This window comes from Physeter macrocephalus, chromosome 10 (genome assembly GCF_002837175.3).
Source record: "Physeter macrocephalus isolate SW-GA chromosome 10, ASM283717v5, whole genome shotgun sequence".
NCBI lineage: Eukaryota > Metazoa > Chordata > Mammalia > Artiodactyla > Physeteridae > Physeter > Physeter macrocephalus.
Genome location: NC_041223.1, coordinates 62,066,375 through 62,077,859, shown reverse-complemented (window position 1 = coordinate 62,077,859; position 11,485 = coordinate 62,066,375). Strand labels below are relative to the sequence as shown.

General features: G+C 36.5%; 1 pseudogene; it reads left to right on the top strand.

The window, feature by feature from the left end:
- Window positions 1–1,658: 1,658 nt before the first annotated feature.
- Window positions 1,659–2,552, top strand: LOC102979269 (peptidyl-prolyl cis-trans isomerase E-like; annotated as a pseudogene).
- The last annotated feature ends 8,933 nt before the right edge of the window (window positions 2,553–11,485 follow it).

Below are 11,485 nucleotides of genomic sequence, written 5' to 3'. Positions count from 1 at the left end.
CTGTGTGTGTGTGTATCTACATATACATGTGTAAAATTATACCTTTTTAAATATGGAATATAAGGTACATATATATTTATGTCTTTTTGATATTAGAACGATAAACCTTTAGATTAAGAATTAATTTGTAACATGTATTTTTACCAATATGATAGTGTAGTATCTAAATAAACAATGAAAATATTTTTGAGTTATTATTTTATATCCTATAGATACAGAGGAATTTTGATTTATATTTTGTGGACTCTTGATTATGATATAGTGTCACCTATGATTTTCCTTTTACTTGGAGTATAAAAATATAAATAGGATTATCCTATTTCTTAAGAAGACTTGAAATTTGATCTTTTATTTCTTGCTTACTTTGTCATTATGATAGGACATTCTATTTTCATCCAATTAAAAACATGGTTACATCCTATTTAGAGAAATAGTTTAGCTTTATTAAATGAAATATATAAATCCAGTTTTTCTATGTTAGAAATCTACTTAAAAAGAAAAGTTAAAAAATTCCATTTATAAAATCTTGCATTAGTAAACCATGTAAATATATAAATGTGCCATAAAGCCTATTAATAGGCATTTTGTTTACATATTTTTATCTCAATTATCTATGCCCACAGGACTCATTCAATCAATTTTTCACTAAGTAGTTTTCAAAATATAATTACTCTTATGGGTAGGCCTATGAACAGCAGTGTCATTTACACTATAGTTCACTAATTGCACTTCGAAGCCATTATAATGAATTATACCAGTACATTCTTCAAGAAGATCAGTTAATGCTAATCATTTGTATCACATATATCACTTAGAAGAGATCCATCCATAAAAGTCTTTCATTTACAGCCTCATTTATTTTTAATTCTCTTGTAATGCAAGTTATAGCTGTAAATATATACAGCATGTCAGCATGTGGTTTTTTGTTTTTTTTTTTGTTTTTTTTGCAGTACGCGGGCCTCTCACTGCTGTGGCCTCTCCCGTTGCGGAGCAGAAGCTCCGGACGCGCAGGCCCAGCGGCCATGGCTCACGGGCCCAGCTGCTCTGTGGCATGCGGGATCCTCCCGGACCGGGGCACGAACCCGTGTCCCCTGCATCGGCAGGCGGACTCTCAACCACTGCGCCACCAGGGAAGCCCAAGCATGTGTTTTCTTAACCTGCTGACCTGTGGACTTTGATTCTAAGTATTGAAATCTAGAGACAAATAATATTTTATGGTAGGAGCAAAATTATTTACTTTGAGGTCCTATGTAATAATTATTCTTACATAATTAAATAATTGCTATTTATAGTGATCTATATTTGGATCAAATTTTAAGAGCTAAATAAAATCTCATTTCCCCTAATTTTTTTATATCATCCTCTTCAGTGTTCCCAGACCATATTTTTACATTTTTTTCTATGTTCAAGAAAGCTGGTATTTAATGTGTCTCTTAGTTAAAAATAAGTGACAAGAAGTTTTTTGTTTTTAATCCTACATTTAATGGGAAGATTTTACAAATAATGAAGGCATACACTAGATTATAAGCATGCTGTTTTATCATAAAATAATTATAAAATAATTTTGTAGACCCACTATCATGACAGATGATGACATAGATACATTGAAAAAACTATTAAAAACCTCCTTTAAAATATTACTCCTTGGTGAGAGCAAGATGGCCACTACCAAGCGAGTGTTGTGGAGTTGTAGAGGAGGTGGATGACAAAGTTGTTCATGCTGCTTTTATCCCTTTTGGAGACAGCACAGATATCCAGATTCCTCTGGATTATGAAACAGAAAAGCACCAACGATTTGCTTTTGTTGAATTTGAGTTGGCAGAGGATGCTGCAGCAGCTGTAGACAACATGAATGAACCTGAGCTGTTTGTATGGACAATTCGTGTCGATTTGGCAAAACCCATGAGGATTAAGGAAGGCTCTTCCAGACCAGTTTGGTCCGAGGATGGCTGGTTGAAGAAGTTTTCTGGGAAGACTCTTGAGGAGAATAAAGAAGAAGGGACAGAGCCTCCCAAAGTGGGAACCCAGGAGGGAGAGCCCGCTGTAAAAAAAGCCCGGTCAAACCCTCAGGTGTACATGGACATCAAGACTGAGAACAAGCCAGCAGGCTGCATCCAGATGCTCCTGGGTTCAGGCGTCGTTCCCATGACAGCATAGAATTTCCGCTGCCTGTGCATCCATGAGAAGGGCTTTGGCTTCAAGGGCAGCAGCTTCCAACACATCATCCCCCAGTTCATGTGCCAGGGCTGCAATTTCACCAACCACAAGGGCACCGGGGCAAGTCCATCTACAGAAGGAAGTTTGATGATGAAAACTTTATTCTCAAACACACGGGATCAGGCCTGCTCTCCATGGCCAACTCAGGCCCAAACACCAACGGTTCCCAGTTCTTCCTGACATGTGACAAGACGGATTGGCTGGACAGCAAGCACGTGGTATTTGGGGAGGTCACGGAAGGCCTGGATGTCTTGTGGCCGATTGAGGCCCAGGGCAGCAAGGACGGGAAATCCAAGCAGAAGGTCATCATCTCCAACTGTGGGGAGTACATGTGAGAGGGCAGCTGTCAGCACGGGGAACCAGCACCCAAGGTGTCCCATTTGCAGCAAGCAGGGCTTTGTGCCCTGGTCCTTCCTCGGGGTCAGCATGGGACAGCTCCTCTGCAGGCATGGCCTGGGCCTCCTCTGGCTCTTCCCCAAGTGTGGCTGTGGCCCCGGGTGCCGCCCTCCCCACCGTGGACGGCCATGTATGGCCTTTCCAGGCCAGGGCCTCTCCTGGGTCCACCAGTGTGACTCCTAGACGTTTTCCTTGGTAAAAAAAATTATAGTTTTTGTAAAGAATATATATATATACTACTTTCTAAAATGTACCTATTAAGTGGTGTTTCTGTAACTGTTATGGAAATTGAGAAAGATTCTTACAGGAATTCTTTTTGTTATTGTCACATATATTATATGAAAAGGTAAGTATAATCTGAACACTGCAAAAGCTGATTCATTATGAAGTACTGATTTTCTATTCAAAACAATATTTTTTAGAAATAATATAATTTCCTCTTAAGGAAAGAAAATTTATGTTGTCTGTTGTCATAATTTGAATTTCTGACCTCATCTTGTAAAATCAGGAGTAGAAGATAAAAAAAGATGGCTTTGGTGAGACTTTATGAGAGAGAGTGAAAGCTGACAATAATATATGGCTGATACTGTATAAAGTTCAGATTCCATACAAGATCGTATTTAATCCTCCGCCAAATAATGTTACTGTCCTCGTTTTGTGTATAGTGAAACAGGTTCAGAGAAGCAACTTGCCCATTATTACACAGTTGTAAGAGATAGCACTGGGCTTTAAAACCATTAGTCCTACGCCAGAATTGAATCTCTGCGTTATACTGAATTTTGGTGATGTGGCTATAGCAGGTTATAGTACAAAGCCTACTTGCAAAACTCCCTTTTGCTGTACGGAGTTTTACCAGTATACAAACTCATGTGTTTGTGTTTGCCTGATATTTGTTATACTTATACAGAGGGAATGGACCAACTTTATTGACTCTTATAAACACCCAGAACTAAGAAAATATTTAGCAGTGTTGTCTCTAAATATCTCATCCTTTTAAGAAAAATGAACACCTTAAAGTGCTACTTTCCAGTTGGTATGCTTAATCATACAGTAAAATCTCACTTTAAAATATATCAAATGTGGATTTAAACCAGATTAGTTTCCCCCAAATACCTTATTCTAGTTAAAGCCCAGGAGTAGAACTTTTGTCTCCTAATGCCAGCATTGTATTTCATTCCTTTGCATTTCTGTTGCTACTACCTTATTTTTTAAAAAATATTGGGATTTAGGATATATGTTGGGTTGTTTTGTTTTGTTTTGGTTCGGTTTTGTTAGAAATTCAGAGAAGGAACTATTTTATTCATCATTCAAATGGAATGCTGGACATAGAAGTCAGGATTTCAATTTCCAAAAATACAGTTACAGGGAATAGATTTACCCTTTCATCTTAACCTAAAAATTGGACAAAATACATGAAACAATGGTTTTCAAATTTGGGACAACAGGCAGCACAGGATAATGATTTTTTTTTTTTTTTTTTGGCTGCATTGGGTCTTCATTGCTGTGCCTGGGCTTTCTCTAGTTGTGGAGAGTTGGGGCTACTCTTCGTTGCGGTGCGAGGGCTTCTCATTACGGTGGCTTGTCTTGTTGCGGAGCACAGGCTCTAGGCACGTAGGCTTCAGTAGTTGTGGCACGCAGGCTCAGTAGTTGTGGCTCGCAGGCTCTAGAGTGCAGGCTCAGTAGTTGTGGCTCACAGACTTAGTTGCTCCATGGCATGTGGGATCTTCCCGGACCAGGGCTCGAACCCATGTCCCCTGCATTGGCAGGTGGATTCTTAACCACTGTGCCACCAGGGAAGCCCCAGGTTAATGATTCTTGAGAGAAGGGAAACATTGAAGAGAACCTTGTGATTTTCCCAGCTTATTGATTGGAGGCCATTTCCAGGATCCAGACCAGGTAAGGGCAATCCAAACAGAACCTGCTCGTCTTGCTGAGTTGAGGAGACAGCTCAGCAAGAGTTGGGGAGCCCAAGACAGCCAGAAATAGTTGGGCAAAATACGACAGAGGAGGAAATGTACTGAGAGGTTCCCCCTCAGTCTTTGGTGGGTACTGATCTATGCAGGTAGCTAAGAATACTACCTGAAACCAGAGAAGGAACCACTAGGAAGGAGCAGGCAGAACAATCTTGAGAGCTCACATAGGTCTGGGAATAGTTTTGCATCTCTTACAGCCTGAACGGAAAGAACCCTAACATGTGAGGCATTGAGTAGAGTCCTCACCATGGTATTGCCTTAATAGTGGATCCAAATTGGCCCTAAATTAATGGCTTCCCAGAACCCATACTAAACAAAGCTGAAAAGCAAGACTCAAAGAATCAAACTGATTCTAAATAATTTAATTGTGTCCTAGAACGAAGCTCAACTATATTTAAAGGAATACAATAAAATCGAGAGCCCAGAAAAGTAAAAAGTAACATGTCTCACTTCTAGTGGAAAATTATCAAGCATGCAAAGAAATAGGAAATGATGACCTATAACTGGGAGAAAATTAACCAACAGAAACAGACTGAGAAATGATAGAGATGATAAAATTAGCAGACAAGGGTTTTAAAACAGTTGTTATAAATAAAATCTTTATGTTTAACAAGGGAAAGAAAAGCATGAACATGACAAGTAGAGAAAAGGATGATATAAAAAAGACCCAAACTTCTAGATGAAAAATATAACATCTGAAATGAAAAACACTCTGGCAGGAATTAACAGATTAGACACTAGAGAAGAAAGATCTGTTGCTTGAAAACACAGCAATAGAAGCCATCTAAAGTGAAACACAGAGAGGAAAAAGACTGAAAAAAAGAGCAGAATATTAGTGACAAAATGGGCAATGATACCATGTAGTCTAATATACATGTAATTGGACTCTCCAAAATAGATGATAGGGCTCAAAAATATTTGAAGGTATAATCATCAAAAATGTTATAAATATACTAAACCCACAGATCTAAGAAGCTTGATGAAGCCCAAATAGAAGAAATATGAAATGCATGCAAGTAGTCATTGTAATAAGTTATAACCTCTTTATTCTAAAGAATTATTTAGATTCTATTCCCATTCTGCAAGTGAGGAACCTGAAGTCCAGAATGTTGATTTGCCCACAGTCCACAGTTTGTCTCTCAGGTCCTAGTGGTCAGAGGGCATCCCTTCTTATCCTGGGCTCATTCCTGTGAGGTTTTGCTGGATGCTGGATGTTACCTCCAGATTCCAGAGGTCAAGAATATGTAGCTGTACGTAGTTTGAGGAATTTCCACAAGTATTATTATCTTTTGCATGGTGAACTGACACTGTGCATACAAGAGGCTGAGTGCTAATGAACAACTAGGAATTGGGGGATAAAATTATTTATAAGTAACATTTGACTTGGAGTCTATGTGGGGAAAATAATAGAATAAGTAGATGAGGAAGAAAACTAGGATTGTTGTTTATTATGCATGATAAAGAAGAAAGAGCAATTTGAGAGAAGTCAATTAATTGAGGAATAAGATTGAAAGCCACAAAGCAAATGATAACAACAGTATACAAAGAAAAACTAGTGAATCAAAATCTCTGTAACGAGGATCCAAAAATAAAGGGATGATTGATTTAGGCAGCTGTTTTTGTAGAGGCGTGGTTTTTTTTTTCCCCCTTTTACTATTCAGTTTTCCAACATCTCCTATCTAAACTGCATAGCATTATCACTTCTCTATTCTAATCTCTCTCTTACTGCTTAAAATTATCACTCTTTTATTTCAAAATGTGGCTTCTTATCCTTTGATCCACTAATTGACTTTATTACCCTCGAACCCTTCTTGCCTTCGTGTGCTGCCTGATTAAAAAAAAAATCAACTCATTCCCAATTTTTCACGCTCCTCCCTCCCATTTCTTCCCCTTTCCTCTGGATATTTAGAAGCTATAGAGTGCAAAGATTCTACATCTAAGAGAAATTTCAGTTGTTTCAAACATTGGTCTTATGAGACCCCTTATTAAATGTTGACTATAAAACGTAACTTTTGGAACAGAGGTATTATGCCATGAGAGGTTGAGATTTTGGGGGGATATAGGAATTCTACTTTTTTGTGTGTGAGTCAATATTCTAGAAACTTAAATAAAACCTCCAGTATTTTTCTTTTCCAATCACCTTATCACACCAACTTTTCCTAGAATCAAGGGGATTTTAAAGTCTGGAGTTCACAATGGGTATGTGTGTAAAACTCAGAGAACAGAAATTGCATCTTTATTTTCACTAATCTGTAATGACGCTTAGCATTTCCTTTACTTATGAAATTTGGCAAAAAGCCACAGTGGTGTTTGTAGTACTTATGACTTTAGCCTTAATAGAAATCTTGATATTTTCATATTATAATATAATTATTATGGATAACTCAAAAATTATTTACCTTCATTACTATTTTAAATTAATGTTATTAGAATTATTGCTAGATATTGTTATTTAATGAAGTAATAATGAATGAAATTTCATCTTTTAATAGATAAGGTTATGGCATTGATAGTGATGATGGTTTCACGGGTGTATACTTATTTCCAAACACATTGATTTGTATGCATTAAATATCTATAGCTTTTTGTATGTTAATCATATCTCAAAGCAGTTAAAAGACTGTTTTGATATCAAAATTTTAATATGTTTGGTTTTCTATGTATGTATTTCCTTTCATGAATTTAAAAACACTATCTGAGAAGGGGGATGTGGCACAAGACAAACTGAGTCTCCTCTACTAGATACTCTAAAACTCCTGTACTAGATAATGGTGCAGTATGATTACAAAGAAAGGCCTGTTTTGGTTTACCTGAGGCACAAGTGCCTGAGGCTACAAGTAGTCAAGTGATTTTCTTCCAAGATGATTCCACATAGTGCCTCCTGTAAAAGCATTTTCTCAATTTAGTATTATTTTTTATTGGAGGAAGACTGCAAAACCAGCTTTCTGTCTATCATGATCTAAGGAGCAGAGAGAACTAGTTCAAGTGATAATATGTGCTGCCCAGGGAGAGGTGCTGAACTGTAGAGAACAGAGATCCAAATTGGGAGACAGAAGCAGAAGATTCAAGTCTGGGCTCAGACCCTGGGTAGGATATCTTTCCTACAGTTAGTGTTATCCTTAGAATAAAAGAATTTTGTTTGGTGATATTTAAGATGCCTTTTCTTTCTTAAATCACATGGCTCTTCTCAAGAATATTGCTGCTCCATAGTGCTTTCGAGCACTGAGAGAAACTCCTTTAAAGTCAGGATGAATCTGCTTGAATTAATCCATCCTGTCCTAGTCCTCCCATCCCTTGACCAATATACCTATGTAGGCTGTCACGTAGTCTCTGTGTGACTGTAGGTAAGTGGCTTGATTTCATCTGTACATCCAGTCTCCTCATTTGAAAATAATAATATTAATAATAATGACAATAATAATAACCTCTGAGAACAGTAAAGGTTAAATAACATATCACATATCAAACGAACACGTAGAATGGGATCTGGCACACAAGAAGGTGTTTTAATCAACCTTAGACTTCAATTCCTCTTGGAAGAGAGGAAAGATAAATATCTCACTGAAGACCAAACCCCAATACTTTGAAACTTCCACATTGTTTCTTTGATATTGAGCTAACACGCTTTAGTAAGTGGATTATGTGTATGTGAACATTTGTCCAGAGTGGAACCCAGGGAGTTTCTGCTTGGAGTCTGTCTCTTAGTGATTTATTAAAAATAATCATTAACTTCTCCTCCTCATCCTCCAGCCTCTCTTCTTTTTGTTCTTTTTCTTGAACTTCTTCTTGGGTTAAAAATGCTATTACCATTTTTTTTTACAATGTCTTAAATTTTTAAAAAATGATAGCTCCAGATGGCTGTCATTCATTATGATGAATAAACATGGTATGGTGATTGTCCCCCAAAAAACTCTATTTCTTTGGTGCCAGTAGAGTGAGTGAGTGTGTGTGTGTTATATTCATATACATACATATATATTATTCACATACACATATATATATATAATGAATATATATACACTAACTAAACTTTCTTCAGCTTGCAATCAATAATAAGATAAGTTCATTTTATCAGAATACACACTGAAACCATTCATGACAGTTGTTACCAAACTGAACCTGGGTCTGCTCACCTGACGCGCAGAAAAGCCAATCCACTGACAGGGAGTTGTGCCAAAGGAATGTACAGAGTTTATTGCAGGGCACCAAGCAAGGAGAACAGGCAACTCATTCTCAAAAGACCTGAACTCCCCCAGGGCTTTCAGGGAAGGGTTTTTAAAGACAGTGTGAGGGAGAGGGTCACAGGGTACATGAGCAGCTTATGCATAATTCTCTGATTGGTTGATGGTGAGGTAACAGGGTAAGGTTTTAGGAATTTCAATAATCAACCTTCTAGTTCCAACCAATCTGAGGTCTACATGCTGGTGGTCAGCATGCAGTCAACTTCCTCCTCCTGTTGGGGGTTTTAGTATCTGCAAAACAACTCAGGAATATGGTTCAGGATATTATCTATAGCCCTTGAGAAGGAACTAAAAGTCCTTGACTTTGTTTTATGGCTAAACAATTATTATTTTGTCTTGCTTGACTTCTTCTATTTCTGCATTTTCTCACATCTCTGATTAAATTTGCTCTTTGGAACTCAGGGAAGGCCTAGGAGGCTAAAGCTTTTCTACAAACAAAAGATGGCAGACATTGGCAGTGGGGGAGTCTATCCCCAGGAAGGCCTTGCAGGGTCCTACTTTGTTTCACAGCCAAAAAATGTAAAAACGCCTGCAGAGAATATGAGCATACTGAATTTCCTTACTTTACTGTTTCTCAGAGTATATCCTAACCAGATGATGTAATCTAATTGTATCAGCCTAGAAATATATAGAATTTTATTTTAACATTAAAAAGGTCAGTACCTTTGGAACCTAAAATCTTTCCTGTTTCTTTTCTCTGCTGGAAGCTCATCATCAAAGGATTACAAGATATCTTTAATAAAAAGTAGAATTTTATAAACTTAAATTTACTTATTCTTTTCCATATATAAAGTTCTTTTGATGAATACTCCCTAAATATATGGGAAAGCAATATGTACTTTATTGAATGATAAGTGAAATTTATAGTAATATACTTGATGTGGACATAGATTTCTTTTGAGGCAATTTTTTGAACTTTAACTGTTATTGAACATTATATCTTTTTATCACTTCCAGACTTATGCTAATATTTTATTGCTTTACTTCAACCTGAAAACGTTCAAGTTTTCGAATAGTATTCTGGTAGCTGCAGAATGAAACCCTGTTATTTTCTGATTCAGCTTGGATTTTTAGAACTTTGTTATCAGATGCATTTTAATTAAAATTTTAAAATTACCCATTATATTCATGGCTCTGTGCCGACCATTTAAGGGAAGATTTTTTTCAAAAGGAATTCTTACTTTTATTCAGCTTCTAAGTTGAGAATATAAATTTACTCCAATAGAATAAATCACACAATTACAAAGTAACACATCAATGAGTTTAAAACAAAGAAGTAAAAATATGTAATTGATGCTATTACGATTTGGGACCAAATGAGCTTTTTAGTAATGGGAAGGATTTCACTGAGAGTTATGAAGAATCCCCTTGGTTTTTGTTTTGTTTTTTGTTTTGTTTTTTGTTTGAATAGGGAATAAAAAAGGCTCAGAAGAGGAGCAACATGCTGCTCAAGGTCACTCAGTAGCTAATGCTAGACCTGAGAATATAACTCAAATATTTTGACTCCTAGTTTGATATCAGATTTCCTGGGAGTCTGTGTGAACTGGACATATCTTTCGATGTTGGGTTAACCCATATAAGATTACTTGTAATATGATCATATGAAAGAGACTGGCCAAATCACATTTAGCTTTGAGAAGGAAGAAATTTGAAATTTCTTTAATATAGATAGGCTTATTTAGCACTTCTGTTATAGGAGAGATTCAACAATAATAATGCCACTATTATAATGCCATTTCTGTAATAATAGCACTTCTGTTATAAAACACCATTATTATAGAAATGCTATTATAAGGAAAGCTCTGTTATTTAGAATTGCTTCTGCAATAAAAGTGCTAAAAAAGTCTTCTTACATTATAGAAAATTATTGCAAATTTTTCTTGCTTTGCAATGAAATTTTCACTCCAAATCTTATTTGATTCTCCTGTAAAATGGCTCTCAGATTTTATTCTGATAACTCTGAGGTCTGGGCCAGATTGCTGTTTAGGACAGGAAATTGCTTGACAGCCAAAGTCGCTTGGTCAAATAAGTCCACTTCCTATTTGTCTGTTTCTGTGAGATTAAGGGCATCTGACTTCTTTGCTTTTTCATTCTCAAATACTGTATTCTTTTATTGTCTTTCTAAAAATACTGTGTGCCTACCTTTTTATAGAGGGTTCAGGTAGTTTTGTTTCACTAAAGTTAGATAGCTACACTCTTGCTTTTACCTTAATTCCATTAAACTAAATAAAAACTGAGTGTAATTGATTAGAGCAATAATAATTTAAGGTTTAAATTATACCTCAGTTATACTTTATAATAGGGTGAATTTTAATAACCTATATGTTGTAGATAGGTAAGTATGAACTGACGGAAAGGCAAATTTATAAATACACAGATGCATTAAAAAATATATATCTCTATCATCTCACTCTGGTCAGAATGGCCATCATCAAAAACTCTACCAACAATAAATGCTGGAGAGGGTGTGGAGAAAAGGAAACCCTCCTGCACTGTTGGTGGGAATGTAAATTGATACAGCCACTATGGAGAACAGTATGGAGGCTCCTTAGAAAACTAAAAATAGAACTACCATCGACCCAGCAATCCCACTACTGGGCATATACCCTGAGAAAACCATAATTCAAAAAGAGTCATGTACCACAATGTTCATTGCAG